At 47.7% G+C, this 18,516-nt stretch overlaps 1 long non-coding RNA gene across 1 annotated transcript; it reads right to left on the bottom strand.

Annotated features, from left to right (window-relative positions):
* Positions 1-8,485: 8,485 nt before the first annotated feature.
* On the bottom strand, positions 8,486-18,265 carry LOC119955210. Its single transcript, XR_005458408.1, has 3 exons — positions 18,148-18,265; positions 17,890-18,049; positions 8,486-8,642 (listed from the first exon to the last, which is right to left on the bottom strand). It is a non-coding gene; the product is annotated as an uncharacterized LOC119955210 (long non-coding RNA).
* Positions 18,266-18,516: the final 251 nt, after the last annotated feature.

The following is an 18,516-nucleotide window of genomic DNA, read 5'->3' as shown; positions in this document are numbered from 1 at the left end:
TTTGGTCAAACAGAAATTAAATTCCTCGGAGACCACATTTCACAGTTTGGCGTTCAGCCGGATGCAGACAAGGTGTCGGCCATTAATGCCAGGAAGACACCGGAGGACAAGAAGGCGGTCCTCCGCTTCCTGGGCATGGTCAACTTCCTGGGGAAGTTCATCCCCAACCTTACATCCCATACCACGGCTCTCCGAAATCTGGTAAAGAAGACAACTGAATTCCAATGGCTCCCCGCCCACGAACAGGAATGGCGAGAACTCAGGGCGAAGTATACCAAGGCCCCGGTGTTGGCATTTTTTGACCCTGCCAAGGAGACAAAGATCTCCATTGATGCCAGTCCAGTCCGGTATTGGAGCAGTGCTCCTTCAACGTGACGACGCCTCGTCATGGGCTCCAATCGCATACGCATCACATGCAATGACGCCCACCGAGCAACGCTATGCGCAAATCGAAAAAAAGTGTCTGGGCCTTCTCACGGGAATTGTCAAATTCCATGACGATGTCTATGGACTCCCAAAGTTCACAGTCATGACAGACCACATGCCATTGGTCAACATTATTCAAAAAGACTTTAATGACATGACGCCGCGCCTGCAACACATTCTCCTTAAACTCAGACGGTACGACTTCGAACTGATCTACACCCCGGGTCAGGAGCTCATCGTCGCCGATGCACTCTCCCGTTCTGTCACTACGCCCTGCGACCCTACGGGCTTAGTGTGCCAAATTGATGCCCATGTTGAGTTCTGCGCATCTAACCTGCCCGCCACGCACAACGACTCATCCAGATTCGTTGTGAAACAGCCAATGATCCTCTGCTCCAACGCGTCATACGCCATCTGACAGATGGATGGCTAAAGGGCCAGTGCCCGCAATTCTACAACATCAAAGATGACCTGACAGTGGTAGGTGGAATTCTGCTAAAGTTGGACAGGATTGTCATTCCTCACAGTATGCGGGAACCCGTCCTTGAGCAGCTCCATGAGGGTCACCTGGGGGTGGAGAAGTGCCGCCGGAGGGCCCGTGAGGCAGTGTACTGGCCTGGCATCAACCAGAACATCACCAACGCTGTTCTCAACTGCCCGACATGCCAGCGATTCCAGCCAGCTCAGCCAAAGGAGACCTTGCACCCACATGAGCTGGTGTCGTCCCCCTGGACCAAGGTGGGCATTGACCTTTTCCATGCACTAGGCCGGGACTACGTCCTCATAGTGGACTACTTCTCTAACTACCCAGGAGGTACTTAGGCTACATGACGTCACATCGACAGCGGTCATCCGTGTATGCAAGGAAACCTTCGCTCGCCATGGCATCCCGCTCACGGTCATGTCCGACAATGGCCTGTGTTTTGCTAGTCAGGAGTGGTCCAATTTTGCCCGGCAATATAATTTCACGCACGTCACCTCCAGTCCCCACTACCCCCAGTCCAATGGCAAAGCTGAGAAGTGGGTGCACATTGTCAAACGCCACCTGTGCAAGACGCCCGATGCGGGATCCGACTTTTACCTCTCACTACTTGCTTACAGGTCAGCTCCATTGTCCACTGGCCTGTCACCAGCTCAATTGTTGATGAACCGCACGTTGCGAACGACGGTGCCGGCCATACCCGTCCCAGACTTGGACAACCTTCCGGTCCTGCACAAATGCAGTTGTCTCGGGCCCAACACAAATCGGCGTACGATGCCCGCACCACGGATTTCCCTGCTCTTGCTCCTGATGACAAGGTTTGTGTCCAACATTCTGAAGGTGGCTGGTCTGCCGCCGCTGTGGTACTCAAACAAGTGGCCCCCAGGCCGTTTCTGGTTCATCTGCAGGATGGCTCTCTTCTTCGCCGAAATAGGCAGGCACTACAACTCCTTCCTCACGCGCCGCCAGATCGTCATGCCCTGCCTTGCCCTCAGGACAGGCCCATCACAGAGTTTGCAGATCTACCTTTTGTGCTGCCACCCTCTGAGACTGACACAGTCCCGCCCATTCCAGAGCAGGCAGCCCCTGACCCACCCTTGAGGTGGTCAACCAGAATTCGTCGCCCACCACAGAGACTGAATTTATTAACTGCCTTAATTCATGGACTCTCTAAACGCATGAACTGATTGTTTTGTTACCCTGTTCATTAATTCACTAGTTTGTACATACTGTTATTTTTGTTCTGCTTTGTGTTACATACTGTCTATCTGCACTAGACACCTTCCCATGTAAATATGTTAGGAATTATGTATATACTCCTGTAAATATGCTGACATATGCACCACATAGTCAGGAACATTCACATACCACACTATTTATTGACATGACACACATTTTTTTTTTAAAAGGGAGATGTCATAATATACACACAAGTATATGATGGTGCATAGACACACACTGACTGACACACTAAAAGACCAATCAACACACAGAACACAGCAGCCAATCACCAGACAGGGCACGGTCACTATAAAGCTAGAGGGCACTAGTTTTCCCGTTCTCTCGGGATGCAGCCTCTGAGATAGCCAGAGCCCGTAATCAGCAGCACGAGCATCTGCCATGTGCTAGCAGTATAGTCTGGTCAGGTTAGCCATAGGTCTTCAGTCAACCTAACATAGTGTCGACCCACAGTGCAAGTATGTTTAACAGCTCATAGTTAAATAAAATAGAGTTGTACTTCTACAAGTGTTGGTAGCCTGTCCCTTCTACTGCTCTGGTAAACGCAGTCATCACAGACCCAGCATACCCAACACATCAGTTGGGGTATCTGGTTCAGCATTAGTTCTGTTGCTGTCTTCTCACCCCAAGTTGGAACAAATAAGATCCTAAGGGGACTTGGCAGGCTGGTGGATGCCTGCAGGGAGACTAGAGCTAGGGACACAGTTTACAAATAAGGGGTCTTACATTTAAGACAAACATTAAGATTTTTCTCTGAAGGTTGTGAGTCTGTGGGATTCTCTTTCCCAGAGAGAGGTAGAGACATGGTCATTGAATATTTTAAGGCAGTGTTCGATAGATTCTTGAGTGACAAGAGAGTCAAAGGGTATAGAGGGGAGGAAGAAAAGTAGATTTGAGGCCACAGACAGATCAACCACGATCTTATCAAATGCCGGAGGAATCTCGAGGGCCGAATGGCTTGCTCACTCTCCTAATTTGTATGTTTGTATGTAGAAATTAGATGAACCATCATCAGCAGCAGTCAGAGAATATCTTGGAAATATGTGGCTATGGAAATGAGAGGAATATGGGGGCATTTGCTGTGTTTTAATATGGTTAGGAAGAAAGAAACATCAATTGGATTTTTTTCCCCATTTAATGATTGTAACTATTCCTTCTGGCATTATTTTGAATGCTGATATGAAAAATATGGGTAAACACTTAAACTGTCCCATGTCACACAAATTCATGCACTTATATATAATTTGCACTATATATAAATCCTATTTACCTCACTTAAATAATCTTTGCCTCTATTGTTTTCTGTCATTATCTAGCCCAGTCAGGAGCAATAGATTCAGTTCCTTAGTGTAATCTTGGACTGCTCAACAGCAGTACATTTGTTGTTTTTGTTCTACTGTTAAATATTTTGAGTGAGGAGAGTAAAAATGTTTACTTACCCAGGAGCTGGGCTATCTGTTCTGCATCGGGGACCTTGGATGTGGTACGTTTAACTACTTTGTAGCCACCTGGGGTGACCACTGCCCAAACACAAAATGGAATATTGCAAGGAATGCAGGGAAAATTGGACAGGTTGTAAAAAAAAGCAAGCAGCTTGCAGAGTGCTTGTATATTTGGACTGCTGCAGAAACCAGTTTGGCTGTTGCTGAAACCAGATAACGCTATGAAAAGAAACAGTTAGCATATTAATGAGGCAATACCGGGCGATCCCCAGGCACAAAAGAAACAAGTTAACACTAATCGATACATTCAATGGAAGGCCAGACTTTTCGGCGCCAAAGAAGCCCAAAACAATGAGTCCCAAGAACCGCCCCAGTGATCGAGCAACTGCACCGCTATTGGGGAATTTAAATCAATCGATTGGGAAGAGACCCAATCGATTACGAGAGTATTAGAGGGTCCGCCCAGGTGGGTGCAAGACCCTGAGAGGAGTATAAGACAGAGACCCCGACCCCAGCTTGCTCTCTCTGTCAGCCTCTCCTTGACCAGCTAGCCCTCCTAGCAGAACACCGTTGCAGCAGAAGAACCTTGTGCAGGAGAGGTCTGGACAGAAGCAGCCAGCAAGTAAGTCACAACGCACGCTACGGGAATAGACACTCCTGACCCCTTTCGACCATAACCACTGGAAGCCTGCGGATCCAGGACAAAGCTAATAGCCGTTGTTCCCTGATCCGGCAGTCCCTTTATCCAGATAAGTATTTGGCCTAGTAGTGGTAAGATTAGCCTAGTCTTATAGTTTATATGCATGATTAGTAGATTACTGTAATATAATAAACGTGTCTTGTTTGAACTTACTAATTGGTGTATGGTTTTATTGCTTTGAACTTGACCTTGAAACTTGTGGCGGTATCTTAACGATACCTGGCGACTCCAAAGCTAACGAACAAAACAGAGCCAAATTGAGTGTTAAGCACACTCACCCAGAACGAGCAACAACTTGTTGTAGCGAGCTTAGTTTGGATCCAAACTGGCGCTCATGTTTGGAGGTCTGGTATAGGTTACATGCTTTATGACATTTGTTCCACATCTGTTTGGAGCATTTTTTTTACCTTCCTTCTCTCTCACTTTGTCCAATTCATCTGCTTGTTCTTGTGGCATGAGTGTGTGTGGGAGAATAAAGAGTTGAGTTCTCATTCTTCTTAACCATGAGGAGATCACATGGAGCTGAACCATTTTGGAGTGGACTTGAATGCGAGCTCAAAAGTGCAAGTTAGGTGTCATTGTTGCTCTTCAGCAATCACAGAATCCCTACAGTGCAGAAGGAGGTCACCTGGCCCATCAGGTTTGCACTGGCCTGACTTCCGGTGACGGCGGGCGGGAGGCAGCCGCGCATTGGAGGTCTCCCGCTCGAGAATGGAATTTTCAGGGTCTAATGCCCGGTCCCAGGGGTAACAGGCAGCAAAAGCAGGGAGTAGGCACAGTGAAGGAAGATGTCGAAAACAAGTAAAAAAAAGGGCCGTGAAAAAAGCAGCTGAAAGTCCGTTGGGGAGTGGAAAGGTCACCGCGGGGACGGCAAGGAAAGTGGAGGCTGGGGCACCAGGGGAGGCCGCATTGCCCACGGCTGAAGAAATGACTAAGGTGATGGCCGCGTAACTCAAAAGGCAGTTCACAAAACACATGGAGACGATGAGGAAGGAGATGGGGGCGGTATTGAAAGTGCTGGTGGAGGAGGCGATTGCCCCGGTGAGGGCGGCGGTATTGAGCGCAGTGGCGGAGGTACGGGAGCAAGGCAAGGCGCTGAGGGAAGTGGAAGCGACATTTTTGCAGCCCAGCGATCAACTTATATCGATGGGGAAGGAGATGCAGAAGGTGATAGAGATCAACGAGGGTCTGTGAGCCAAAATGAACGACTTGGAAAACAGATCCAGGTGACAGAATCTGAGGATTGTGGGTCTTCCCAAAGGAGTGGAAGGCCCGAGGCTGACTGAATATTTTGCCACGATGTTGGCAAAGCTATTGGGGGAGTGTGATGATCCCTCCCGATATGAGCTGGATTGGGCTCATCAGTCGTGGAGGCCTGTATCAAAGGAGACTGAGTCACCAAGAATAGTGACTCTGTGTTTTCGTAGGTACAGTGTGAAGGAGAAGGTCCTGTGCTGGGCAAAGCAGAAGTGGGTGGTGCAGTGGGCTGGAGCTAGTATACACATATACCAGGACTTTACGGTGGAGCTGGCGAGGAGGCGGGCTGCCTACGGCCAGGTGAAGAAGGCGCTGTACATCTGTAAGGTGCAGTGCGGCATAGTATACCCAGCTAAGTTGAGGGTGACCTACAAATCCAAGGACTTTTATTTTGGGATGGCAGAAACAGCGGAGAAGTTTGCGAAGGCAGAAGGACTGTGGCTGAATTGAGAAGTGGTCATGTACCAATGTAGCCTCATGTAGCTGTATTTTTTCACTGTGTTGGGTGTATGTGCTAAATGAGCCAGCGTTGCATATACTTGGACAAGGGAGGAGAGGGGACTTTCACTTGCAATGGTGGTTCTTTGGAGCTTGGGTGTGTGTGCGGGGTTTGTGTGCTAAAGGGGATTTCTTGGTTTTCCTGGAGCCGGGCAAGGGGGAAAGAGACCTGGGCTGGGGCCACCACACTGGCCGGTTTAAGCCGCCTGTCAACGGGAGTGGGGTGGGGGGAGAGCATGGCAGAATAGGGCCCAACGAGTCTAGCCGGGGTGGAAAGATGGGGGGAAGGAACAGATGTTGGGGGGAGGAGTTTTGTAAGAGGAAGTGGAGGGGAGGAGCCGGGGGGGGGGGGGGGGGGGGGGGTGGGAAAGCTTGCAATGCATGGGTGTCGTCTACGGCAGTGCTTCTCAAAGTGTGGTACGCGTACCGGTGCCGGTACGCGAGCCATCGTCTGCCGGTACTTGAAGTGTTTCCAGAAAAGAAAGCGACAGTAATCCTGGATTGGCTTGTTTCGCTCACCGGTCCCTGGCACATTGAAAAAAAAACTGCCGGTACGCCACATCAGATAGTTTGAGATGCACTGGTCTACAGTACTCTTTTGAGAATGGATGGCATTGAATGTTAGGGGGAGGGGGGGAGGGACTCTATAGGTTAATGGTGACCATAGGCGATTCCTAATTCCTTTCTCTTTTATTTCTCCTTTGTTTGTCCCACTTTGGGAGGGTTTGTTCTATTTGATGCTTATATTGCCAGATGGGTCGTTGTTTGGGGTGGTGGGAGGATGGGATTGTTGTTGTTGTTGATAAGGAAATTGACTTTGTATTTGTTACCATTTACTGCTTGGGGTGGGGTGTAAATTCTGGAGAAAATGTGAAAATGGAGAATAAAAATATTTTACAAAAAAAAAGTTTGCACTGGCCCTTGGAAACCCACGGAGACACGGGGAGAACATGCAAACTCCACACAGTCACCCGAGGCCGGTTTAAAACCCAGGTCTCTGGAGCTGTGGTTCTCGTGATATGCAAACATGCAACCAATGAACACTCAGAATAGGACACAACCAATGGGCAGTCAGGACACTCCGAGGTGGCATCACCACAAGGGGGCATGACATAAACACTACAAAAGAGATGAGGCACTCACACCCTGCCTCTTTCCACAGACAGACATCTAGAGAGTTAGACAGGGCTGATCAGCAGCATCACACCCCACAGCACATGGCTTAGAGCAAGCCGGTACAGTTAGACTGAATTTCTACAGTTAGATTAGCAGAGAGTCAAACTCATTTGAGAACTGTGTTAATAGTTCAATCAACACGTTGAACTCATTTCAGAGTCTGGAGCATCCTTTAGGTAAGACTGCATCAAGTAGCAGCCTGTGTTATCCGAAGCAGCACAACACAACAGTGGGGTAACAGTGGCAACCACTGTGCCATGATGCAACAATGGTTTCACATTGTACACACTCCTCTTACAGCTTTACCATTGACTTGAGGGTATCTTAGTGTGCTGGTAGTATGGACACATCCATATGATGATATCCAGTGAACTCTTTAGTTTCTTTGTCTGAGATTAAAGATCTCGGATTGCATGTTACAAATATCTCCTTTATTGACGCAACCATGGTTTCAGAAGTGTGACCCTGCAGTTGCTTGACTTCTATCCATCTAGAGTACCAGCCAACTATGATCAAGAACATCTTGGACAGGATTCTGCGCCGGCTGACTCCGGAATCGCAAAAGGCGATTAGGCAGAGAATCGGTTTTGACGCCAAAATCGTGGTGGATGCCAAGTTCACACAAAATCACAATTGTCCTGTGCCCTGACAGCAGCATCAATGCGTTCCACTCTGCTGTTAGCATGTCATTAGCAGGTCTGACCCGGTATTCTCCGGGGCCTCCACCATCCTCCAGCTCCACCGGGGGGAATTCTTGAATGCGAGGTTCACTTGTACTTTCAAAAATCGTAAAACAGATGCCGTAGCTGATGAGGGTGAGAGAGGAGGTACAGAAAGTGTCCAACATCACCATAGTGTGCTGCTGGCCAGCGGCTTCTGCCAGGGCCAGGGGGAGTAGCGGGCTGTGGCCTGGAGGTGGGCTGTGGGGTGTGGTGGACGGGCATGGAACCACCATTTCAACAGCCTGATAGGCAGCCATGTGACTGCGCACGCTGCTGATTGGCCATTGTGAACCTAGTATCATGGATCATATGGGTGCCCGCCCAGGCCCCAGCCGATCCATCAATGGGATGGGCACGCTCCAGCGCAACCAATGCCATTTTGTTGGCTGGGTTGTGTGTGTGGGGAGTAGAGTGCTAATCTATGGTTTCTGCTTGTTAGCATCTCGAGTGCCAATCCCGACCCGGCGAATCCAACACCATTTTCCTTTGGAATCAATCGTGTTCCACATGGCGCCGGTTGAATTGGTCCAGGTGCAGCGCCAGTTTTGCTGTCGTAGAATTCCACGAATCCTGCCCCGGTGTCAACACTTAGTGTCAGGAACGGAGAATCCGGCTGCTTTTCTGTGTTCAAAATGGTTCATCCCAAAACGTCCCCATAGTCCTGATGGAAAGGAAGGTGACATCAATGTTTATCTTGACTCCTGGTGATGAAAAGCACAAAGTAATACAGTTTGATATCATCTCTTCCATTAACATTGAGTGTCCTGGCGACCAAGCAGAATATCTTGCTCTGGCTTAGTATTTCGAAAACTAAAATAACCTTTGTACTATTGTTGCAGTATATCAAGCCTAAGAACTCTCAGAATGACCTGCAGTCTCATCATAGATTTTTTGTTGTTGCAGTTTTTCATTTTATACACTGTACAGGAGACAAGGGTATGTGCATCAGGTACAATATACAATAAATTTCTATTGGTATTGACACCCCCTCCACCCCACTCTTTGGTCCCACCCTCCTTTTTTATTGCTTAAAATACTTTCTTAGGTCTCAGTGGGCAATTATCCTCTAGTTACATATGTACGATTCTTTCCCCTTTCCCTCCCCGACTTTGTTGATTGACCCCCACCTCCCCTCTCCTCTACCCTCTATTCTGTTTTCAGTGATTCTTTGGGGGTTCTGTTCTTTGTGATCTTTTTCTAAACCCCCTATTATCCATTTCGACCGTTCTCCAACCTCCCCATCCTGTCTCCATGGCCTCCCCGCACCTCTTCCCTCCAGTCATGTCTGTTCCCTGCTGTTCTGGTTGGTTCATGTGTCACCCACCCCCCGCAATTCCCCCCACCCCCAACCCTCCGTCCCTTGCTCTATTGACTGTTGGTTTCAACTAGGTCCTGGAACAAGTTCCACATGCTTTGTGGAAGCCATCCTCTGACCTTGGATGGCAAATTTGACTTTCTCCAGGTGGAGAAATTCCGACAGGTCTGCCAGCCAGTCTGCAGTTGTGGGTGATTCTGCTGATCGCCAGCCGAGCAGGATTCCTCAACGGGTGATTAGGGAAGCAAAAGTAAGGGCGTCGGTCTCCTTCCCGTGAATAGTTCTGGCTGGTCCGGTACTCCAAAGATTGCCACTCTTGGGCACGGCTCAACCCTCACCCCCAAAACTTTGGACATGACCTCGAAGAAGGTTGCCCAGAACCCAACATGTCTGGGGCATACCCAAAACATGTGGGTGCAGTTGACCGGGCCTCCATGGCGCCGTTCACACTTGTCCTCCATCTCAGGAAGAACCTATTCATTCGGGTTCTTGTCAGGTGCGCTTTGTGCACCTCTTTCAGCTGCATGAGGGTTAGTCAAAGAACAAAGAAAAGTACAGCACAGGAACAGGCCCTTCGACCCTCCAAGCCTGTGCCGACCATGCTGCCCGTCTAAACTAAAATCTTCGACACTTCCTGGGTCCTTATCCCTCCATTCCCATTCATTCCTATTCATGTATTTGTCAAGATGCCCCTTAAATGTCACTATCGTCCCTGCTTCCACTACCTCCTCTGGCAGCGAGTTCCAGGAACCCACTACCCTCTGTGTAAAAAACTTGCCTCGGACATCTACTCTAAACTTTGCCCCTCGCACCTTAAACCTATGCCCCCTAGTAATTGACCCCTCTACCCTGGGAAAAAGCCTTTGACTATCTACTCTGTCTATGCCCTCATAATTTTGTAGACCTCTATCAGGTCGCCCCTCAACCTCCATCGTTCCAGTGAGAACAAACCGCGTTTATTCAACCGCTCCTCATAGCTAATGCCCTCCATACCAGGCAACATCCTGGTAAATCTCTTCTGCACCCTCTCTAAAACCTCCACATCCTTCTGGTACTGTGGCGACCAGAATTGAACATTATACTCCAAGTGTGGCCGAACTAAGGTTCTATGCAGCTGCAACGTGACTTGCCAATTCTTATACTCAATGCCCCGGCCAATGAAGGCAAGCATGCCGTACGCCTTCTTGACTACCTTCTCCACCTGTGTTGCCCCTTTCAGTGACCTGTGGACCTGTACACCTGGATCTCTCTGACTGTCAATACTCTTCAGGGTTCTACCATTCACTGTATATTCCCTACCTGCATTAGACCTTCCAAAATGCATCACCTCACATTTGTCCGGATGAAACTCCATCTGCCATCTCTCTGCCCAAGCCTCCAAATGATCTAAATCCTGCTGTATCCTCTGACAGTCCTCATCGCTATCCGCAATTGAAATGATTCCACCAACCTTTGTGTCGTCTGCAAACTTACTAATCAGACCAGTTACATTTTCCTCCAAATCATTTTTATATACTACAAACAGCAAAGATCCCAGCACTGATCCCTGCGGAACACCACTAGTCACAGCCCTCCAATTAGAAAAGCACCCTTCCATTGCTACTCTCTGCCTTCTATGACTCAGCCAGTTCTGTATCCACCGTGCCAGCTCACCCTTGATCCCGTGTGACTTCACCTTTTGTCCCAGTCTGCCATGAGGGACCTTGTCAAAGGCCTTACTGAAGTCCACATAGACAACATCCACTGCCCTACCTGCATCAATCATCTTTGTGACCTCTTCGAAAAACTCTATCAAGTTAGTGAGACACGACCTCCCCTTCACAAAACCATGCTGCCTCTCACTAATACGTCCATTTGCTTCCAAATGGGAGTAGATCCTGTCTCGAAGAATTCTCTCAAGTAATTTCCCGACCACTGACGTAAGGCTCACCGGCCTGTAGTTCCCTGCATTATCCTTGCTACCCTTCTTAAACAAAGGAACAACATTGACTATTCTCCAGCCCTCCGGGACATCACCTGAAGACAGCGAGGATCCAAAGATTTCTGCCAAGGCCTCAGCAATTTCCTCTCTAGCCTCCTTCAGTATTCTGGGGTAGATCCCATCAGGCCCTGGGAACTTATTATCCTTAATATTTTTCAAGACGCCCAACACCTCGTCTTTTTGGATCTCAATGTGACCCAGGCTATCTACACACCCTTCTCCAGACTCAACATCCACCAATTCCTTCTTTGGTGAATACTGATGCAAAGTATTCATTTAGTACTCACCCATTTCCTCTGGCTCCACACATAGATTCCCTTGCCTGTCCTTCAGTGGGCCAAACCTTTCCCTGGCTACCCTCTTGCTTTTTATGTACGTGTAAAAAGCCTTGGGATTTTCCTTAACCCTATTTGCCAATTACTTTTCGTGACCCCTTTTAGCCCTCCTGACTCCTTGCTTAAGTTCCTTCCTACTTTCCTTATATTCCATACAGGCTTCGTCTGTTCCCAGCCTTCTGCCCCTGACAAATGCCTTCTTTTTCTTTTTGACGAGGCCTACAATTGCTACAACCGCAGGGATCAGGGCTGTTTAGCACAGGGCTAAATTGCTGGCTTTGAAAGCAGACCAAGGCAGGCCAGCAGCATGGTTTGATTCCCATATCAGCCTCCCCGAACAGATGCCGGAATGTGGCGACTAGGAGCTTTTCACAGTAACTTCATTTGAAGCCTACTTGTGACAATAAGCAATTTTCATTTTTCATTACAATATCTCTCATTATCCAAGGTTCCCGAAATTTGCCGTATTTATCCTTCTTCTGCACAGGAACATGCTGGTCCTGAGTTCCTTTCAACTGACATTTGAAAGCCTCCCACATGTCAGATGTTGATTTACCCTCAAACATCCGCCCCCAATCTAGGATCTTCAGTTCCCGCCTAATATTGTGATAATTAGCCTTCCCCCAATTTAGCACATTCACCCGAGGACCACTCTTATCCTTGTCCACCAGCACTTTAAAACGTACTGAATTGTGGTCACTGTTCCCGAAATGCTCCCCTACTGAAACTTCTACCACCTGGCCGTGCTCATTCCCCAATACCAAGTCCAGTACAGCCCCTTCCCTAGTTGGACTATCTGTCTACATTTTGTTTTAAGAAGCCCTCCTGGATGCTCCTTACAAACTCTGCCCCGTCCAAGCCCCTAGCGCTAAGTGAATCCCAGTCAATATTGGGGAAGTTGAAGTCTCCCATCACAACAACCCTGTTGCTTTTACTCGTTTCCAAAATCTGTCTACCTATCTAGTCCTCTATCTCCCGCTGGCTGTTGGGAGGCCTGTAGTAAACCCCCAACATTGTGACTGTACCCTTCTTATTCCTGATCTCTACCCATACAGCCTCGCTGCCCTCTGTGGTGTCCTCCCGTAGTACAGCTGTGATATTCTCCCTAACCAGTAGCGCAACTCCGCCACCCCTTTTACATCCCCCTCTATCCCGCCTGAAACATCTAAATCCTGGAATGTTTAGCTGCCAATCCTGTCCTTCCCTCAACTAGGTCTCTGTAATGGCAACAACATCATAGTTCCAAGTACTAATCCAAGCTCTAAGTTCATCTGCCTTACCCTTTATACTTCTTGCATTAAAACATATGCACTTCAGGCCACCAGACCCGCTGTTTTCAGCAACATCTCCCTGTCTGCTCTTCCTCAGAGCCATACTGGCCCTATTCCCTTGTTCTCCCTCAATGTTTTCACCTTCTGACCTATTGCTCCGGTACCCACCCCCCTGCCATACTAGTTTAAACCCTCCCATGTGACGCTGACAAACTTCGCAGCCAGGATTTTTATGCCTCTCCAGTTTAGATGCAACCCATCCTTCTTATACAGGTCACACCTGCCCAGGAAGAACTCCCAGTGGTCCAGATAACGGAAACCCTCCCTCCTACACCAGTTGTTTAGCTACGTGTTTTGCTGCTCTATCTTCCTATTTCTAGCCTCACTGGCATGTGGCACAGGAAGTAATCCCGAGATTACAACCCTAGAGTCCTGTCTTTTAACTTTCTGCCTACCTCCCTGAGCTCCTGCTGAAGGATCTCATGCCCCTTCCTGCTTATGTTGTTAGTATCAATATGTACAACGACCTCTGCCTGTTTGCCCTCCCCCTTCAGGATGTCCGCTACCCATTCTGAGACATCCTGGACCCTGGCACCAGGAATGCAACATAAGTTCCTGGAGTATCTTTCACGTCCACAGAAGCGCCTATCTGTGCCCCTGACTATAGAGTCCCCTATGACTATTGCTCCTCTGCGCTTTGACCCTCCCTGCTGAACATCAGAGCCAGCCATGATGCCACTGGTCTGGGTGCTGCTTTTTTCCCCTGATAGGCTATTCCCCCCCAACAGTATCCAAAGGGGTAAACCTGTTCGAGAGGGGGACAACCGCAGGGGATTCCTGCACTGACTGCCTGCCCCTTCTGGTGGTCACCTATCTCTCTGCCTGCACATTGGGTGTGACCACGTCTCTATAACTCCTATCTTTCCGCCACCTGCATGCTCCTAAGTGCATCCAATTGCTGCTCCAACCGAACGACGCAGTCTGTGATGAGCTGCCATTGGTTACACTTCGTGCAGACGTAGTTGACCGGAACGCTGGAAGCGTCACAGATCTGCCACATCCCACAGGGAGAGCACTGCACCCCGCTGAGTAACATTATAGCACTAGCTAATGAATTCAAAATAAATACTTGAATTATTGTTAGATTGAGTTACAATTAACTATATGGCCCTCATGCTAGATGATTGTTACTGTAAAATTAAATGCTAAATACCAATCACTGCCCTCAGGTTTAGCTACCACTATCTAGTTAATCAATTAGATTTGTTTTGTAATATTATTATTTTTTGAATTTAACAGATTCCCAACCAGCCAACAGGACACAGCTTTACTGTTATATCACTTCAGTCGTCCCCCCCCCCCCCCCCCCCCCCCCCCACCCCAGAGAACTTGAAAAAGTAATACAAATCACTTACCTTCCCTGGATGCTCTTTGGGTCTCTCCCTGCAAATTAACAGTTACAGGCCAGAATAAAGAGAACAAAACGGTCGGGAAAAAGCACCTTCTCCCACTCTGCACCAAATTACCTTGCTGCACCAAATTACCAAGTTCCAATTCCCACTCTGGATGTGTCTCACTCACTCAGGCTGTGTCTCCTTCACCTGCACAAAGCTTGCATAAGTGGAAGCGGAGTTAGCCCTGTTCAGTGCTTCGCTCCAGAGCCTCACGCTATTTCCATCCCTAGTTCTTCATCCCATTTTTCCTGTGTTTCATCCAGTGCCCTTTCTAATAGTCATCTGTACAGGTCCCTGCAGATCCCCCCTCCCAGGTTACCCACATTCAGTAGTTCCTCCAGCATTGGGTGTCTCGGGGTCCGTGGATTTGCTGTCGTCTCCTCGTGGAGGAAGTTCTTAACCTGTAGGTGTCGGAGTTAATTCGCGTTAGATAGCTGCAGTCTCTCTGTCAGTTCTTCTAAGGTCGTGAGCCTGCCCTCTGTGTAAAGGTCCCGAACAGTCAGTGTCCCCCCCTCCCCCCCCGCCTCGCCCTATCTCCACCTCTTAAATGTGGCATCTAGCATGGTTGGTGTGAACTTGCAGTTGCCGCAGATGGGCACCATGGTGGACATCTCCATTAAACTGAAGTGCTGCCTCATCTGGTTCCAGGTGTGGAGGTGGCAACAATCACGAGGCTTGTTGAGTGTTTCGTTGGCGGGATGGAAGCAGTGTTGTATCGAGGGCCCAGAGGGTCGTTGCTGTACAGGAGCTCTCCTCCATCCTCATCCATTCCATGTCCATTTCTTTCACTCAACCCTTCACTCTTTACACTGTGGCTGTCCAGCGGTAGTACTGTAGGTTTGGGAGGGCCCCCTCCTTACGCCCACTCTATTGGTGTCCCCTCTATCGCCTCCTCACCCTCTCATGTGCTTTGCTGCACTCGCCCCCCTCCTTTCTACAAACTAGTTCCCCTATTCATTCCCTTGTTCATTGAGTCATTGAGTTGTTGCTGGTGGGAGTTGTGTTTTTTGTTGATGCAAAGATGAACAGGTACAATGGAAGTACCTTTTCAATGAGCTTCTTTGTGTCTTGCCACCTGGATGCAGGACAAAGCATCTGCTGTATTCTGCAGCTTTCCTGGAACAAATTCTGTCTTTGCATCAAACCTTCTCAGACAGAATCATTGTACCAGTGCTGGCATTTTTTCTAACTCCTTAGAACTTAAGAGTGTCACGAAGGACTCGTGGTCTGTCTCTATCTTGAATTGCAGATCAGGAACATTTTTGCAAGCCTGTGTGGCGTTTGGTGCTTCTTTTCCTATTTCTGCATTACTCTGTCAGTCTCTGTTAGTGAACGGATGCTTAGTGAATGGATGCTTAGTGAACAGATGCTTAGTAAACTAGTCTGCGTTTTCCATCTGTCTGTATCTGAAAGAGTACAGCTGCCAAATCTGTAGAAGATGTATCTGTAGTAATGATAATGGTTATCTCTGAGTCATAGTGAGCTAAAACATCAGGTGATAGCAAGGTTTCTTTCACTTTCCCAAAGGCCTCTGTTGTGTTTCCTCCCAGCATTACATACTCTCCTGTCGGAACAGATGACATAGTGGCTCACTGACGACAGCTTGCTTGGGCAAGAACTTATCAACCTAATTTACCAGACCCATGAATCTCTGGAGCTCACTTGAATTCCAAAGAGCTGGAAACTCCTTTATTGCTCTTGTCTTCTCTGGATCAACTCTGACAACGGCTGCATCCACAATGTGCCCAAGGAACTTAACAACAAATACAAAATCTTTTATCCAATTGTCGAGTGTAAGTCCTGGTTCTTAGTGTCCCTGCGACCTCTTGAGCTGCTGCCTCCTTGCATTCCAACTATATATCTTGTCATTGAGGATGAGAAGATGTTTTAGTCCAATTCTGTTGGCTAAATTCGGATAAAAGTGCCTATTATTTTGTTTTACAGAGAAGAGCCGCCTGACTTCCTTACTTGAGAAAGGACGTACTGGCGCTGGAGGGTGTGCAGAGGAGATTCACTAGGTTAATCCCAGAGCTGAAGGGGTTGGATTATGAGGAGAGGTTGAGTAGACTGGGACTGTACTCGTTGGAATTTAGAAGGATGAGGGGGGATCTTATAGAAACATTTAAAATTATGAAGGGAATAGATAGGATAGATGCGGGCAGGTTGTTTCCACTGGCGGGTGACAGCAGAACTAGGGGGCATAGCCTCAAAATAAGGGGGAGTAGATTTAGGACTGAGTTTAGGAGGAACTTCTTCACCCAAAGGGTTGTGAATCTATGGAATTCCTTGCCCAGTGAAGCAGTTGAGGCTCCTTCATTACATGTTTTTAAGGTAAAGATAGATAGTTTTTTGAAGAATAAAGGGATTAAGGGTTATGGTGTTCGGGCCGGAAAGTGGAGCTGAGTCCACAAAAGATCAGCCATGATCTAATTGAATGGCGGAGCAGGCTCGAGGGGCCAGATGGCCTACTCCTGCTCCTAGTTCTTATGTTCTTATGTTCTTATGTGTGACTACTTAGCACATCCCCATCACTGGAAGTCATTATGCATTTTATTTATGATGTCTATGAATTGTATATATGTCCGGTTAGGAAGTAGGATTGTTTGCCTAAGATTCTGATATGTGCCCGTCGAGGAACTTGATTAGAGTTGTGTGATCTGGTTCACTGACGTTCACCGGATCAAGAGGAGGGACTGCGGTAAAATGGTCAAGGGCCTGAGTTTTAGGCCTGATATATAATTGGATACTTTAAATTAAGAATTAGACATTTTAAATCAAAGTCACAGTCAACCCACAGGCAGGCCTGATGGGATTTCGAATAGCCAAGTTTGAATACAGTGAGCAGAGACAGACAGTCGGTACAAGTCTGGACCTGCCCTGCAAACAAAACAGCAGGAGATATTTTTCCCCCATTTAAATGGATCGATTGTTGTGGATTGTCCAGATAAAGCTAGGCATTCTGGCACCCAGATTTCCCACCATTACCACATATTGAGTAAGGTAACATGTGGACAGTACACCTGGAGATGGACTCATGGGGGTGGGTTCCTGGTGTCCTGCAGAGTTACAATCGGCAACCCCATTCTGTGTTGCAAACCCCGTCTTGAGACCTCCTTGGTCAAGGATCAGAGGCCTTTCTGGAAAGTCATGAAGAGGGGAATAAGAATTGCCCACCAGGACCCTTCCCAGCCAAGATTTGACAGAGAGACAACAGAGAAGATTCAACGGTGGACCAGAAGACGGATGGGAGAGGCGAGCGAGACCCACCTTCATGGATGGACACCCTAACACAACCAAGACTCAGAGAATTGGAACCACAGTTCATTGGCACGGGTAGTATTAAGAATCTTGAGATTTTTGTAGTTGGGATAATTTAACTGGTTTTACTGAGTTTGATAATAAACTTGGTTGAATTGTAAACTTGTGTTGTCCTATGTTCATCCCGCCAATAAGGGCACCTTGGTAAAACGTTTGAGTAATAAGCTGGTCGAAGGGTCTGAAAATTATCAGACAACATCTTCCTTGACTTAATTTCCTGTCTCCTTTTCTGGGGATAAGCTATTAGGTAAAATTTATTATAAACCACATCTACCTTGACTACACTTCCTCACACCTGGCTTCTTATAAGGTCTCTTCTCTGTTTTCCCAGTTCCTCTGCTTCCATTGTACCAGTTAATCAGACGATGCAATGTTCCATACTAGCACTTGCAATATGTCTTCCTTCTTCCTCCCATTCAGAGCCATCCACTTACCTACGGGGGAAGAAAATGGAGAGAAACAGATCTGTGGGAGGAACATAGACGGGTGGGCAGATAACCAAATCCCGAGGAGTGAAGACTACACCGCTTACCTTCAGGGAGTGAGACAACGAGTAAACCTGTAAGGGAAACACAGGACAGAGAGTAAAGCCGGAGGAGTGAGACTTACAAATGTTACCTTCGGGAAGAGAAGCTGAGAGAAGTCCAGAGTGCCCGAAGTTTGCAAAGGAAAGTGAGTGACATCACGGGAAAGTCATAGATTGATTGTTTGGTGAGTATTGTTGCCTAGGGACCGAATCTAAACAACTGAGAGTTTAACAAATGTTGAAAACATGAAATATTATAGTAACAAGTGAGTAGCTAGTGAGTCTTATCTTCTATTTGAGTAAATTTATTTCACTACTAAGATGCATTAAGTATTAATAGCAATTATCAGTATTAGTAAGGATTAGTAAGAGTAT

This window comes from Scyliorhinus canicula, chromosome 2, assembly GCF_902713615.1.
Source record: "Scyliorhinus canicula chromosome 2, sScyCan1.1, whole genome shotgun sequence".
Lineage (NCBI taxonomy): Eukaryota > Metazoa > Chordata > Chondrichthyes > Carcharhiniformes > Scyliorhinidae > Scyliorhinus > Scyliorhinus canicula.
This window is presented reverse-complemented; position numbering and strand designations above follow the sequence as displayed.